Genomic DNA, 17,721 nt, shown 5'->3' with positions numbered 1-17,721 from the left:
TTAAATTAAATTTAAATTTAACTTTAAATTTAAATTTAAATTTAACTTTAACTTTAACTTTAACTTTAACTTTAACTTTAAATTTAAAATTTAACTTTAAATTTAACTTTAAACTTTAAATTAACTTTAATTTAAATTTAACTTTAAATTTAAATTTAACTTTAATTTAAATTTAAATTTAACTTTAAATTTAAATTTAAATTTAACTTTAAACTTTAAATTTAACTTTAAATTAATTTAACTTTAACTTTAAATTTAAATTTAACTTTAACTTTAACTTTAACTTTAAATTTAACTTTAATTTAAATTTAACTTTATAACTTTAATACTTTAACTTTAACTTTAAATTAACTTTAACTTTAACTTTAACTTTAAATTAACTTTAACTTTAACTTTAAACTTTAACTTTAAATTTAACCTTTAACTTTAACTTTAACTTTAAACTTTAACTTTAACTTTAACTTTAACTTTAACTTTAACTTAAATTTAAATTTAACTTTAACTTTAATTAACTTTAACTTTAACTTTAACTTTAAATTTAAACTTAACTTAACTTTAACTTTAACTTTAAATTTAACTTTAATTTAACTTTAACTTAACTTTAACTTTAACTTTAATTTAACTTTAACTTTAACTTTAACTTTAACTTTAACTTTAATTTAACTTTAACTTTAAATTAAATCTAACTTTAACTTAACTTTAACTTAACTAACCTTTAACTTCTAACTTTAACCTTAACTTTAACTTTAACTTTAACCTATAAACTTTAACTTTAACTTAACTTTAACTTTAACTTTAACTTTAAACTTTAACTTTAACTTTAACTTTAACTTTAACTTAACTTTAACCTATAACTTAACTTAACTAACCTTTAACTTAACCTTTAACTATAAACTAACTTAAACTTAACTAAACTATACTTAACTAACACTAACCTAACACTAAACTAACTAACTTAACCCTAACCACAACCCACACCACTAACACCTACACCACACACCCACCACACCACACCAACCACACACACCACCACCACACCCACCCACCACCACACACCACCCACCACACCACCACCACACCCACCACCACCACCCACACACCACACCACCCACCCACCCCACCCACACCCACCACCACACACCCACCACCCCACCACCACCACCACCACACACCACCACCACCACCACCACCCCCACACCCACCACCACACCACCCACCACCACACCACACCACACACCACACCCACACCACCACACCCACCACCCACCCACCACACACCCACCCACCCACCACACACCACACCACCCACACACCACCCACCACCACCACCCACCACCCACACACCACCCACCACACCACCACCACCCACACACCCACCCCACCCACACCCACCCACCCACACCACCACCCACCCACACCCACACCACCACCACCCACCACCACACCACACCCACCACCCACACCCACACCACCACACCCCACCCACACCACCCACCACACACCACCACACACACCCACCACACCACACCACCACCCACACCCACCACACCCAACCACCACACCACCACACCCACCACACCCACCACCACCACCACCACCCACACCCACCACCCACCACCCACACCACCCACCACCACACCCACCCACACCCACACCACCACCCAACCACCACCACCCACCACCCACCACACACCACCACCCACCACCACCACCACACCCACCCACCACCACACCACCCACACCACCACCCACCCACCACACCACCCACACCACACCACCCACACCACCACCACCACACCACCACACCACCCACACCCACCCACCACCCACCACACCACCCACCACCACCCACACCACACCCACACCACCACCACCCACCCCACACCCACCCACACCACAACACCACCCACACCCACACACCACCCAACCACACCACCACCACCCACCCCACCCACACCCACACCCACACACACCACCACCACCCACCCCAACCCACACCCACCCCCACCACACCACACCAACACCACCCACCCACAACCACCACACACACCACACACCCAACCACACACCCAACCCACACACCCAACCCACACAACCACCACCACACACCACCCACACCCACACCCAACCCACACCCAACCCAACCACAAACCCAACCCACACCACCCAACACCCACAAACCCAACCCAACCCAACCCAAACCACAACCCACACCCACACCCCACCAAACCCAAACCCAACACCAACCCACACAACCCTACCAACCCACACAACCAACCCACCACACCCTAACCCAACCAACACAACCCACCACACCCACACACCCAAACCCACACCAACCCAACCCAACCCTACCCCAACCCTAACACCTACACCCTACCCAACAACACCTAACCCAACCCAACCCACACACACCAACCCACCCTAACCCTAACCCTAAACCCTAAACCCACAACCCTAACCCAAACACCAACCCAAACCCAAACCCTAACCCTAACCCTAACAACCCTAACCCTAACCCTAACCCTAAACCCTAACCCTAACCCTAACCCTAACCCTAACCCTAACCCTAACCTAACCTAACCCTAACCCTAACTAACCCTAACCCTAACCCTAACCCTAACCCTAACCCTAACTAACCCTAACCCTAACCCTAACCCTAACCCTAACCCTAACCCTAACCCTAACCCTAACCCTAACCCTAACCCAAACCCTAACCCTAACCTAACCTACCTAACCCTAACCTAACTAACCCTAACCCTAACCCTAACCCTAACCCTAACCCTAACCCTAACCTAACCCTAACCCTAACCCTAACCCTAAACCCTAACCTAACCCTAACCCTAAACCTAACCCTAACCAAACCTAACCCTAAACCCTAACCTAACCCTAACCCTAACTACCCTAACCCTAACCCTAACCCTAACCCTAACTACCTAACCCTAACCCTAACCTAACCTAACCCTAACCCTAACCCTAACCCTACCCTAACCCTAACCCTAACCCTAACCCTAACCCTAACCCTAACCCTAACCCTAACCCTACCCTAACCCTAACCCTAACCTAACCTAACCCTAACCCTGACCCTAACTCCTACCCTAACCCTGACCCTGACCCTGACCCTGACCCTGACCTGACCTGACCCTGACCCTGACCCTGACCCTGACCCTGACCCTGACCCTGACCCTGACTGACCTGACCCTGACCCTGACCCTGACCCTGACTGACCTGACCCTGACCCTGACCCTGACCCTGACCCTGACCCTGACCCTGACCCTGACCCTGACCCTGACCTGACCTGACCCTGACCCTGACCCTGACTGACCTGACCTGACCCTGACCCTGACCCTGACCCTGACCCTGACCCTGACCCTGACCCTGACCCTGACTGACCCTGACCCTGACCCTGACCTGACCTGACCCTGACCTGACCCTGACCCTGACCTGACCTGACCCTGACCTGACCCTGACCCTGACCCTGACCCTGACCCTGACCCTGACCCTGACCCTGACCCTGACCCTGACCCTGACTGACCTGACCCTGACCCTGACCCTGACCCTGACCCTGACCTGACCCTGACCCTGACCCTGACCCTGACCCTGACCCTGACCCTGACCTGACTGACCCTGACCCTGACCCTGACCCTGACCCTGACCTGACCTGACCCTGACCCTGACCCTGACCCTGACCCTGACCCTGACTGACCCTGACCCTGACCTGACCCTGACCCTGACCCTGACCCTGACCCTGACCCTGACCCTGACCCTGACCCTGACCTGACCTGACCTGACCTGACCCTGACCCTGACCCTAACCCTAACCCTAAACCCTAACCCTAACCCTAAACCCTAACCCTAACCCTAACCCTAACCCCTAACCCTAACCCTAACCGCATGAAACGCAGTCCTGACCCTAAAAACGCGCTAAAAACGCAAAAAAGTAAAATGTTCGAAAAACGCAAATTTGAACCGTGGAAACCGCATGAAACGCAGTCCTGACCCTAAAAACGCGCTAAAAACGCAAAAAAACGCAAAAAAGTAAAATTTTCGAAAAACGCAAATTTGAACCGTGGAAACCGGAAAAAACGCAGTCCTGACCCTAAAAACGCGCTAAAAACGCAAAAAGACGCAAAAAAGTAAAATGTTCGAAAAACGCAAATTTGAACCGTGGAAACCGCATAAAACGCAGTCCTGACCCTAAAAACGCGCTAAAAACGCAAAAAAACGCAAAAAAGTAAAATGTTCGAAAAACGCAAATTTGAACCGTGGAAACCGCATGAAACGCAGTCCTGACCCTAAAAACGCACTAAAAACGCAAAAAAACGCAAAAAAGTAAAATGTTCGAAAAACGCAAATTTGAACCGTGGAAACCGCATAAAACGCAGTCCTGACCCTAAAAACGCGCTAAAAACGCAAAAAAACGCAAAAAAGTAAAATATTCGAAAAACGCAAATTTGAACCGTGGAAACCGCATGAAACGCAGTCCTGACCCTAAAAAAGCGCTAAAAACGCAAAAAAACGCAAAAAAGTAAAATGTTCGAAAAACGCAAATTTGAACCGTGGAAACCGGAAAAAACGCAGTCCTGACCCTAAAAACGCCCTAAAAACGCAAAAAAACGCAAAAAAGTAAAATGTTCGAAAAACGCAAATTTGAACCGTGGAAACCGCATGAAACGCAGTCCTGACCCTAAAAACGCCCTAAAAACGCAAAAAAAAAATTGTTCGAAAAACGCAAAATTGAACCGTGGAAACCGCATAAAACGCACACCTCACCCTAAAAATGCCCTAAAAACGCAAAAAAAACGCTAAAATATGCTAACTACCCAAAAAAACACAAGTGAAAAATAAGTTGAAAAAAAACCCTAAACCTAACCCTAAATGAGCTTGCAAACCATGAAATCCTTATAATCCACACCCCTAAAAATGCCCTAAAAAAGCAAAAAAAATTTTTTTGAAAAAACGCAAAATTGATCGGTGGAAACCGCATAAAACGCACTCCTCACCCTAAAAATGCCCTAGAAACGCAAAAAAACGCAAAAATATGCTAACTACCCAAAAAAACACAAGTGAAAAATTAAGTTGAAATAAAACCCTAACCCTAACCCTAAACCTAACCCTAAAAATAATTTAAAAAAAACCCTAAACCTAACCCTAAATGAGCTTGCAAACCATGGAATCCTTATAATCCACACCACTAAAAATGCCCTAAAAACGCAAAAAAAACGCAAAAATATGCTTACTACCCAAAAAAACACAAGTGAAAAATTAAGTTGAAATAAAACCCTAACCCTAACCCTAAACCTAACCCTAAATGAGAAAGCAAACCATGGAATCCTTATAATCCACACACCTAACCCTGAAAAAACCCTAAAAATCGAACATAACACAAATACATTTGGAAAAAAGACAAAAAATGATGAAGTAAACTGTGGAATTATAATAATCCGCAGTCCTAAACCTTCAATTAAAAACAATGAAAAAGTGATCCATGGAATGCTAATGATAAACACTCAAAACCCTGGAAAAGGCCTTAAAAAACAAAAAAAAGTACCCTAAAATTTGTCATCGCTCGCTTCGCTCGCGAACGCGAACTTACGTTCGCGCGCGGGAACTGACGTTCCCGCGATGTTGAGTCCGCTTCGCGGACTCGGCGCTAGCGCGCAGCCGAGAAGCCTTGAAGGATTTTTAAACCGCGCGAAAAAAAACGCACTTTTTTAATGAAATGTCTCGTTTTTCGTAATTACCCTAAACCGAACCCTAGACCCTTGACAACTGACCCTTGACCCTTGAACCCTAACCCTAACCCTAACCCTAAACCCTAACCCTAACCCTAACCCTAACCCTAAACCCTAACCCTAACCCTAACCCTAACCCCCTAACCCCCTAACCCTAACCCCCTAACCCTAACCCTAAAACCCTAACCCTAACCCTAAAACCCTAACCCTAAAACCCTAACCCTAAAACCCTAACCATAACCCTAACCCTAAAACCCTAACCCCAAAACCCTAACCCTAAAACCCTAACCCTAACCCTAACCCTGACCCTAACCCCTAACCCTAAACCCTGACCCGACCCTGACCCCGACCCCGACCCCGACCCTAAACCCCTGACCCCTGACCCCGACCCTCACCCCGACCCTAACCCTAAACCCCTGACCCCGACCCTAAACCTTACCCTAACCCTAACCCTAAAACCCTAACCCTAACCCTAAAACCCTAACCCTCACCCTAACCCCTAACCCTGACCCTAAACCCTGACCCGACCCCGACCCCGACCCTAAACCCCTGACCCTGACCCCGACCCTCACCCCGACCCTAACCCTAAACCCCTGACCCCGACCCCTACCCCGACCCTAACCCTAAACCCCGACCCCGACCCTAACCGTCTTAAAAACACAAAAAAAGCAAAAAAATGCAAAAACATTCAAAATAAAAAATTGTGAAAAATGACAAAAAATGAGAAAGCAAACCATGAAATCCTTATAATCCACACACCTAACCCTGAAAAAACCCTAAAAATCGAAAATAACACAAATACATTTGGAAAAAAGACAAAAAATGAAAAAGTAAACTGTGGAATCCCAATAATCCACACTCCTAAACCTTCAAAAGAAAAACAATGAAAAAGTGATCCATGGAATCCTAATGATAGACACTCAAAACCCTGGAAAAGGCCTTAAAAAACAAAAAAAGGTACCCAAAAATGTTTTCATCGCTCGCGAACGCAAACTAACATTCGCGCGATATTGCGTCCACTTCGCCGATGCGGTGCTAGCGCGCAGCCAAGAAACCTTGATTTGCTTTTAAAGCGCGCGAAAAAAAACGCACTTTTTTCCTGATATCCCTTGTTTTTCGTAGTAACCCTAACCTTAAATTCACTAACCCTAAATTCACTAACCCTAACCCGTAACCCTAAATGCACTAACCCTAACCCTAACTCACTAACCCTAACGTTCACGCGCGGGAACTGATGTTCCCCCGATATTGCATCCGCAAAGCAGACGCGGCGCTCGCGCGCAGGCATGAAACTGAAAAGATCTTTTCGCGCGCGAAAAAAAACGCACTTTTTTTCCTGATATCCCTCGTTTTTCGTACTAACCCTAAATGCACTAACCCTAACCCCTAACCATAACTACCCCAACCCTAAATACCCTAACCCCAACCCCTAACCCTAAATCCATGGAATCCTAATGATCCACACTCCTAACTCTGAAAAAATTTTCGGCGCTTGCTACGCTCGTGAGCGCGAACTTACGTTCCCCCGGTATTGCGTCCGCGGCACTCGCGCACAGGCGTGAAACCGAGATCCTTTCCACGCGCAAAAAAAACGCACTTTTTTCCTGATATCCCTCGTTTTTCATAATAACCATAACCCCAAAATTTTTCGTCGCTCGCGATCGCGAACTAACGTTCACGTGCGGGAACTGACCCTAACCCCAACCCTAACCGAGAAGATCTTTTCGCGTGCGAAAAAGAACGCTCTTTTTTCCTGATATCCCTCGTTTTTCGTAATAACCCTAACCCCAACCCTAACTGAAAGATAGAAACTTATGAAAGAGTTTGGAGTACTGATAGCCCCATATGGAGTAGGAATATTAATGAGGGAAACGTCTGCGCTAGCAGAACTGATAGACAAAGTAGCAAACGAAACTGAGGAAGGATTGTCTGAAATGAATGCTGATGCTGAAATGATAGCTAAGAGTAATGACATTACAGAATCGAATGGCACTAGATTATCTATTGGCTAGTGAAGGAGGAACCTGCGCTTTAATAGGGAGTGAATGCTGTACCTATATCCCGGACAGTTCAGAAAATATAACCAACATCGTTAAACACATAAAAGACGCAGTAAGTCAGTATGAAAACCCAAAGAACCAAGGCTGGGCTGACTGGTTATTGGGAGGATGGTTGGGGTCAGTAGGACAAATAGTATTGCATGGACTAGTGATAGCCCTGATTGTACGCATTGCTCTGTTTGTCACAACGATTAAGTGTTATTGCAATAGGTTAGGCAAGGCAGTCTTGCCTGCAACGAATATGATGAGAGAGAAGTAAAGTCAGTAGAGGAAAAGAATGGTCCCCTGGATGAGGAACTGAGACAATTGAATAAAATATAATTATAGGGATTAGAGAACTTAGTCAAAATATTTACATATATACTCCGCATGCTCTCCACTTTCTGTAAAACATATTTTTCTACCCAAATGGGAACTGCAGGCTAGGAAAAAAAGAGGACTCCTTTTTCAACAAGCCAGTGACGTCAACCTTGTATATCACTTGGTCTGCACCTTGGGGGCTTACATAGAAGCACTTGTGCTTAGGAGAACCCCACAGGTTAGGTATAAACTGTGTGGGCCATGAATTAGTCCTCCTCTAAGCTGCTGTTCCCTATCTTTTTAAGAAGGTGTGTAGTGGCACCCGAACTGCAGGCTAATATAAGCTGCAGGGAAATTAGAACACTGCAGGCTAACATAAGCTGCAGAACTATACAAAGACATAAACCTCAAATCAAACATAATTAAACCCCTACAAGAACACACGCCCAAACACTAAGAATAAACAGAGAAGAAAGAGGATCTTAGATAAGGTCAACCATCAACAGGTATATCCCGAGGATGGTCCAAAACGGCAAAGAAGTCGGTATCCTTGGCTAAAATCTAAATTTGGTATGAGGACCGATAGGAAGAGGTTAATTTCAGTTATGTTGTCCTAGTAAGGACAAAAAGGGAAGAATGTGGAAGTACAGTTTTCTCAGACACAAAATGGCTTCCTGGGCATAGAATAAAAACTCACATGGCCGACAGCATGATTCACTAATCAGTTTCAAGGGGATGAGACAATTTAGGAATGCTACATATGTACTCCTTATCTGTGATAAGCTGAACAAGGAGCCTCGTTTACCAAACAAATAGCCAAGGACATGATAAGGTAAACATCAGCCCACAGGCTCAGTTGGTACAGTGGGAGAACAGAGGGATCCCATAATAAAGAACTAGTTAATCTTATCCAAATGTATTTCTGTTCATTATTCTAACTCAGCCTGGAATATGTTGTTTCAGTAATTTGCAAGGTCTGTGCCTTTGTAATCAGGTATGATTCAATACTATGCCATAGAGTCATAGAGTCATACAGCACAGCGAGGCCCTTCGGCCCATCGTGTCTGCACCGACCATCAATCCCTGTCCAGTCTAATCCCATTTTCCAGCATTTGGTCCATAGCCTTGTATGCAATGGCATTTCAAGTGCTCATCCAAATGCTTCTTGAATGTTGTGAGGGTTCCTGCCTCTACCACCCTTTCAGGCAGTGAGATCCAGATTACAACCACCCTCTGGGTGAAAAATATCCTCCTCAAACCCCTCCAAACCTCCTGCCCCTTACCTTGAATCTATGCCCCCTTATTATTGACCCCCCTAGTAAGGGGAAAAGTTTCGCTTTATCTACCCTATCTATGCCCCTCATCATTTTGTACACCTCAAATCAGGTCCCCCCTCAGCCTTCTTCGCTCCAAGGAAAACAACCCCAGCCTGTTTAGTCTTTCTTCATAGCGGAGGCGCTCCATCCCAGGTAACATCCTGGTGAATCTTCTCTGCACCCTCTCCAAAGCAATCACATCCTTCCTATAGTGAGGTGACCAGAACTGCACACAATACTCCAGCTGTGGCCTCACCAACGTTTTGTACAGCTCCATCATAACCTCCCTGCTCTTATATTCTATGCCTCGGCTAATGAAGGCAAGTATCCCATATGCCTTTTTAACCACCTTATCTACCTGTTCCGCTGCCTTCAGGGATCTATGTACATGTACACCAAGGTCCCTCGGACCCTCTGTACTTCCTAGGATCCTACCACTGAGTATTCCCTTGCCTTATTTGTCCGTCCAAAATGCATCACCTTGCACTTTTCAGGGTTAAATTCCATTTGCCACTTTTCCGCCCATCTGACCAACCCGTTTATATCATCCTGTAGCCTGAGGCTTTCCTCCTCGCAATTTACCACCCCACCAATTTTCGTGTCATCTGCAAACTTACTGATCATACCTTTTACATTCTCATCCAAATCATTTATGTAGATCACAAACAGCAAGGGTCCCAGCACCGATCCCCGAAGTACCCCACTGGACACAGGCTTCCAGTCACAAAAGCAACCTTCGACCATCACCCTCTGCCTCCTGCCACTCAGCCAGTTTAGGATCCAACGCGCCAAGGCACCCTGGATCCCATGGGCTCTTACCTTCTTGACCAGTCTCCTATGCGGGACTTTGTCAAAAGCTTTACTGAAATCCATGTAAACCACATTCACAGCATTTCCCTCATCCACACACCTAGTCACCCCCTCGAAAAATTCAATCAGATTGGTCAGACATGATTTACCCTTGACAAAGCTATGCTGACTATCCCCGATTAATCCTGGCCTCTCCAAGTGGAGACTAATTTTGTCCCTCAGAATTTTTTCCAATAATTTCCCTACCACAGATGTTAGGCTCACTGGCCTGTAATTCCCTGGTTTATCCCTGCTACCCTTCTTGAATAATGGTACTACGTTAGCTGTTCTCCAGTCCTCTGGTACATCCCCTGTGGCCAGAGAGGTTCTGAAAATTTGTGTCAGAGCCCCTGCAATCTCCTCCTTTGCCTCACAAAACAGCCTGGGAGACATCTCGTCCGGGCCTGGGGATTTATCCACTTTTTGGCCTGCTAAAACCGCCAGTACCTCCTCCCTCTCGATGCTAATGTGTTCAAGTATGTCACAGCCCCCTTGCCCGATTTCTATGTCTACATCGTCTTTCTCCATAGTGAACACAGATGCAAAAAATTCATTTAAAACCCCGCCTACATCATCTGGCTCTACACACAGATTGCCACTTCGGTCCCTAATGGGCCCTACCCTTTCCCTGGTTATCCTCTTGCCCTTAATATACTTATAAAACATCTTAGGATTTTCCTTTATTTTGCTCGCCAGTGTTATTTCATGGCCCCTCCTAATTTCTTTTTTAAGTATGCCCCTGCACTTTTTATACTCCTCTAGGGCTTCCTCCGTCTTTAGTAACTGCCAAAAGCCCCCCTTTTTTTCCTAATGCATTTTTGTATATCCCTTGTCATCCAAGGTTCCCTTTGCTTGTTGGTCCCACCCTTGACCTTTACAGGAACATGTTGGCGTTGTACTCTATTTCCCTTCTGAAAGTCTCCCACTGCTTTGATGTGGATTTTCCTTTAAGTAGCTGCTCCCAGTCCACTTTGGCCAGATCCTGCCTTATCATATTAAAATCGGCCTTTCCCCAATTTAGAACCCTTATTTCTGGGCCGTCTTTGTCTTTTTCCATGACCACCTTAAATCTCACCGAATTATGGTCACTGTCACCAAAATGCTCTCCGACTGACACTTCCACCACTTGCCTGGCTACATTCCCTAGAATTAGGTCCAGTACCGCCCCCTCTCTTGTAGGACTTTCTACATGTTGGCTCAAAAAGCTCTCCTGGATGCACTTTAAGAATTCTGCACCCTCTAAGCCTTTCACACTGACTATCCCAATTAATATTGGGGAAGTTGAAATCCCCCACTATTATTTTCACACTTCTGAGATTTGCCTACATATCTGTTCCTCTATCTCCCCCTGACTGTTCGGGGGCCTATAGTACACTCCCAGCAAAGTGCTTGCCCCCTTTTTGTTTTTAAGTTCTACCCATATGGCCTCATTCGAGGAACCCGCTAATATATCATCCCTCCTTACAGCAGTAATTGATTCCTTAATTAATATTGCAACACCCCCTCCCCTTTTACACCCCCCTCTGTCTTGCCTGAAGATTCTATACCCCAGAATATTGAGCTGCCAGTCCTGACCCTCCCTCAACCATGTCTCTGTGATAGCAACAATATCGTACTCCCATGTGTTCAGCAACTTCAGTTCATCCACCTTATTTGCAAGACTCCTTGCATTAAAATAAATGCCTTCCAGCCTTGCCATATTCCCCTTTGCCTTCATATATTTGCTCTGCCTTCACAGCTGACTTGTTTTTTCCTCCGTATTTGGCTGTAAATCACCCCCTATCGTTCCACTCTGTATCCCATCCCCCTGCCAAGTTAGTTTAAACCCCCCCCCCCAAAACAGTGCTAGCAAACCTTCCCGCAAGGATATTGGTCCCCCTCTGGTTCAGGTGTAAACCGTCCGACTTGTACAAGTCCCACCTTTCCCAGAAGCAGACCCAGTGATCCAGGAAACTAAAGCCCTCCTTCCTGCACCATCCCTTTAGCTACACATTCATCTGTTCTATCTTCCTATTCCTATACTCACTAGCACGTGCCACCGGGAGTAATCCAGAGATTACAACCCTTGAGGTCCTGCTCTTTAATCTTCCACCTAGCTCCTTAAATTCTTGCTGCAGGAACTCATCCCTCTTTTTACCTATGTCGTTGGTACCAATGTGGACCACGACCTCTGGCTGTTCACCCTCCCCCTCCAGAATGCCCTGCAGCCGCTCAGTGACATCCTTGACCCTGGCACCAGGGAGGCAACAAACCATCCTGGATTCACGTCTACGGCCGCAGAAACGCCTATCTGTTCCCCTTACTATAGAATCCCCTAACACTATTGCTCTCCCACTCTTTTTCCTCCCTTCCTGGGCAGCAGGAGCACCCCCAGTGCCAGGAAGTTGGCTGCTGCTGCCTTCCCCTGGTGAGTCATCCCCCTCAACAGTATCCAAAGTGGTATACTTGTTTGAGGGGAATGGTCACAGGGGCCTACTGCACTACCTGCCTGCTTCTATTACTCCACCTGGTGGTCACCCATTTTCTTTCTTCCTGTGCAGCCCTACCCTGCGGTGTGACCAACTCACTAAACGTGTTATCCACGACCCTCTCAGCATCGTCATGTGACATAGAAAGCCAGTTTTGTTTCTGTACTGTATAAATGTTACAAATTCTGTACTACTTCAAAGAGGTCTGATGTAGCCTTTGACTACACAACCCTTCCCTTGCAAGCAAATAAAGCCTGTCTTTAACGATACTTTGTGTTTAAAGAGTCTTACTCAGGAGTCGAGACTTCAACAGTATGCAGGTGCAGCAAGTGATTAAGGCAGCCAATGGAACGTTGGCTTTCATTGCTAGGGGATAGAATATAAAAATAGGGAGGTATTGCTTCAGTTGTACAAGGTATTGGTGAGACCGCACCTGGAATACTGCATACAGTTTTGGTGTCCATACTTGCTCTCAAGTCAGTACAAAAGGTGGTTCACTCGGTTAATCCCAGGGATGGACATATGAGGAGAGGTTGAGTAGATTGGGACTCTACTCATTGGAGTTCAGAAGAATGAGAGGCGATCTTATTGAAACATATAAGATTGTGAAGGGGTTGGATCGGGTGGATGCGGGGAGAATGTTCCCGATGATGGGTGAAACTAGAACTAGGGGGCATAGTCTTAGAATAAGGGGCTGCTCTTTCAAAACTGAGATGAGGAGGAACTACTTCACTCAGAGGGTGGTAGGTCCATGGAATATGCTGCCCCAAAAAGCTGTAGAAGCTACATTACATAAATTTAAAACAGAAAGTTTCCTAGAAGTAAAGGGAATTAAGGGTTACGGGGAGCGGGCAGGAATTTGGACGAGTCTAGGTTCGGATCAGTCATGGCCCTGTGGGTAGCGGAGCGGGCCCATGTAGCCTGATCCTGCTCCTATTTCATGTGTCTAATTCTGTTAGATTCAGGAGATGGTTCTGTGATAGTGGATTGGTGGTTAGGATCAGATCAGCCATGATCTTATTGAATGGCAGAGCAGGCTCAAGGGGCCGATTGGCCTGCTCCTATTTCTTATGTTCTTATGTTCTCCATAGTGAACACAGATGCAAAAAATTCATTTAAAGCCCCACCTGCATCTTCTGGCTCCACACAGATTGCCACTTTGTTCCCTAATGGGCCCTATTCTTTCCCTAGTTATCCTCTTGCCCTTAATATACTTATTTAAAAAAAAAACACCCTTAGGATTTTCCTTTATTTTGCTCCCAGTGTTACTTCATGGCCCCTCCTCACTCTCCTAATTTCTTTTATAAGTCGAATAGAATGGCTATAGAACAGGAGGCCATTCAGCCCGTCCCAGCCGGCTTTCTGCAAAAGCACTGCAACTGGTCTCACTCCCCACCCCACCCTTTCCTGCAACCCTGCATTTTTTCCTCTCAGGTACTTATCTAATTCTCAAAAGCCACGATTGAGTCAGCCTAATATGTTATGAGGATTATTTTAATTGGTTTAACTAGGATCAATATCCCTAGCAGAACCGGCGAAGTGAAAGCTCAATTCTAAACACAAACACAAGTATAGACCAAAAGCGAATCAATGCACACATTCTACATAGCCTTCCTAGCATTTAGAACCAGAATGGTGAATAAAAAGTTGGGTGCCATAACCAGGTTATGTACCTTAAAACCAGTAATACCGTTGAAAGCAATAGAAATTCGCCGAAACATAAATCGGTTGTCAATAAACAACACCTGCGGTGGAACACTTACTTCCAGCAAAGAGATTTCTTGAACCAGTGACCGCCCTCAGAATGGAATAAGAGGAATTACTGAGTGTCAAACACCGTTCCAATAACCCAAAAAACCGACTGGCGGAAACCAACAATGCCCAACCGAGGCAAACTTTTCTCCAACTGCTATGTAACATTCGGCGAGGCTTTTATCCCGTGGTTTTGATCAGCTGATGGGGTAGCAATTGATTCACGTGGATCTGTTGAATTCAAAAACTTGTTCCACCAGCAATGAATTGACGCATCTTTCGGTCGTCCTCCTACCACTGTTATTAGTATATTAGTAATTTGCATTGCAATGGAATATCACTTTGCTATAAAATATTCCTTTGGAATGCAATAGAACATTGCAATGGCATTTTAAGTTGCAATATTATATTCATTTGCAATGCAATAGCACATTGTATTGGAATAGCACTTTGCAACATAATAGTTATCTGCACTGCAACAGAACATTGCAATTGAATATCAATGCAAAACAATCGGCATTTGAAATGCAATAGAACATTAGAATAGAATATTTCTTCAAAACGGAATAGTCATATTAAGGATAAAATATGTTTTCTCAAACTATAATCCATGCCGACAATGGGATGTGTGCAGCAGGATGAAACAACTGACATCTGTGACTGGCATGGTCAGAGGGTACCCGAGTTCAAGGGGTGGGCCAGACAGTTGAGTGACTAACCACACAAACCAATAAAGAGTAACTGCTGTGAAACTGTTTGTAGGTGGGCGTTGCGTATAGAATTGTATAACTTGAATGAACCGCTACTTGTCCCTCGAGAGTGTACCCCTAGCTTGAGGAAGCTGGGTGGCTGTCCCTTTTGGTTGTTTTAATAAATTCTGAACTTGTCCTCAATTCCCTCTCAGTCTGGGGTTTCGCCAGATTCGAATCTAACACCACTGCAATGTGCTATTGCACTGCAACTGACGATAATATTGCACTGACATTCCATTGCATTGCAAATTCCTATTATATTGCAAAGTGAAATTACATTGCAATGTTTTCTTCATTGCAGATGACGATCATATTGCAAGGCGATATTCCATTTCAATTTTCTATTATATTGCAAATGACTATTGTATTGCAAAGTCATGTTCCATTGCAATGTCCTATTGCATTGCAAATGATGATCATATTGCAAAGCGATATTCAATTGCTATGTGCTATTGTATTGCAAATTTCTATTATTGCAAAGTGTTATTCCATTGCAATGTGCAATTGCATTGCAAATGACTATTATACTGCAAAGTGACATTTCATTGCAATGTTCTATTGAATTGCAAATGACATTCATATATCAAACTGATATTCCATTGCCGTGTTCCATTTCACTGCAATGACTATTCTGTTACAAACAAATATTCTATTGCAATGTTCTATTGCATAGCAAATGACGATTGTTTTGCAGTGAAATTTCATTGCAATGTTCTGTTGCAGTGCAAATGACTACTATGATGCAAACTGCAATTCCATTGCAAGGTGCTATTGCATTGCAAATGAATATAATATTGCAAGTTAAAATTCCATTGCAATGTCTATCGCATTGCAAATGAATATTATATTGGAAAGTGATATTTCATTGCCATGTTCTATTGCACTGCAAATGACTATTATATTGCAAAGCAATATTTCATTGTAATGTTCTACTGCATTGCAGCTGACAATCATATTGCAAAGCGATATTCCATTGCAATATGCAATTTCATTGCAAATGACTATTTATTGCAAAGTGATATTCCACTGCAACGTTCCATTGCATTGCAAATGACTATTATATTGCAGTGATATTCCATTGCAATGTGCAATTGCATTGCAAATGACGTCTATATTGCAAAGTGAAGTTCCGTTGCAATGTTCTATGGAATTGCTAATGACTGTTATATTGCAAAGTGATATGGCATTGCAATGTTCTATTGCACTGCAACTGATGAAAGTATAGTAGTGATATTCCACTGCAATGTTCTATTGCATTGCAGATGCCTATTATATTGCAATTTGATTTTCCACTGTAATGTTTTATCCATCAGATAGAGGCAAATTTGCTCCTAAGGGATCATCTATTGGAAGTAGGGGACCCCAAGGGGAGAGATTTCCCTTCGAGGAATTTAAAGCCCGACAATGCACAGTACAAGCCCTCCGCCCGGTTAAGTGCGCATGGGTGGAGGAAGTACCATGGGGCAGAGTTTGTGAGGCTTACCCTCTTGCAAGGGCCACCCACAAATTAGCCTGTGGTAGAGCGGAGATGGACCCAGTCCGGGTCCCTACCGCGAGGCCCACCGACAATACCCGCTCCGAGCAGAAGCCCAACGGGCCGTTGAGTCCACAGTAGTAGACTTATTAGAAACCAATATAGTGACAAAGACCCGTTCCTGTACCAACTACGCGGTATGGCCAATGCAGAAACCAGATGGATCCTGGAGAATGACCATTGATTATAAAGCTCTGAATCGGGTCACTTCCATGCTCCATGCCTTAGTGGCGAATCCTGCCACTATTTTAAACGGCCTGCACCCAGCCCTCTCTCTCTATTCCCCACAGTCGCTCTCTCTCTTCCCCCCAGTCGCTCTCTCTCTTCCCCCCAGTCGCTCTCTCTCTTCCCCCCACACGCTCTCTCTCTTCCCCCCACTCGCTCGCTCTCTTCCCCCCAGTCACTCTCTCTCTCTCTTCCAAGAACAACATGCCCTCAAAAGACCCTCGGCACCGCCGGCACTTCAGCTTATACAATAACTGAGACTCAGCAGGCCAGGCAGGCCTTTCCATGGCCACAGTGAACAATGATGTTAAAGGGTCTAAAATCACCACAGACAATGCTGCAAAACTCAGCAGGCCAGGCAGACCTCTCCATGGCCACAGTGAACAATGGTGTTAACGGGTCTAAAATCACCGCAGACAATGCTGCAAAACTCAGCAGGCCAGGCAGGCCTCTCCATGGCCACAGTGAACAATGGTGTTAAAGGGTCTAAAATCACCACAGACAATGCTGCAAAACTCAGCAGGCCAGGCAGGCCTCTCCATGGCCACAGTGAACAATAATGTTAAAGGGTCTAAAATCACCACAGACAAAGCTGCAAAACTCAGCAGGCCAGGTAGGCCTCTCTAAGGCCACAGTGAACAATGGTGTTAAAGGATCTAAAATTACCTCAGACAATGCTGCAAAACTCAGCAGGCCAGGCAGGCCTCTCCAAGGCCACAGTGAACAATGGT

This window comes from Somniosus microcephalus, unplaced genomic scaffold (genome assembly GCF_052327205.1).
Source record: "Somniosus microcephalus isolate GS21.2 unplaced genomic scaffold, FLI_Smic_1.0 unresolved_chr6, whole genome shotgun sequence".
NCBI classification, from domain to species: Eukaryota; Metazoa; Chordata; class Chondrichthyes; order Squaliformes; family Somniosidae; genus Somniosus; species Somniosus microcephalus.
This window is presented reverse-complemented; position numbering follows the sequence as displayed.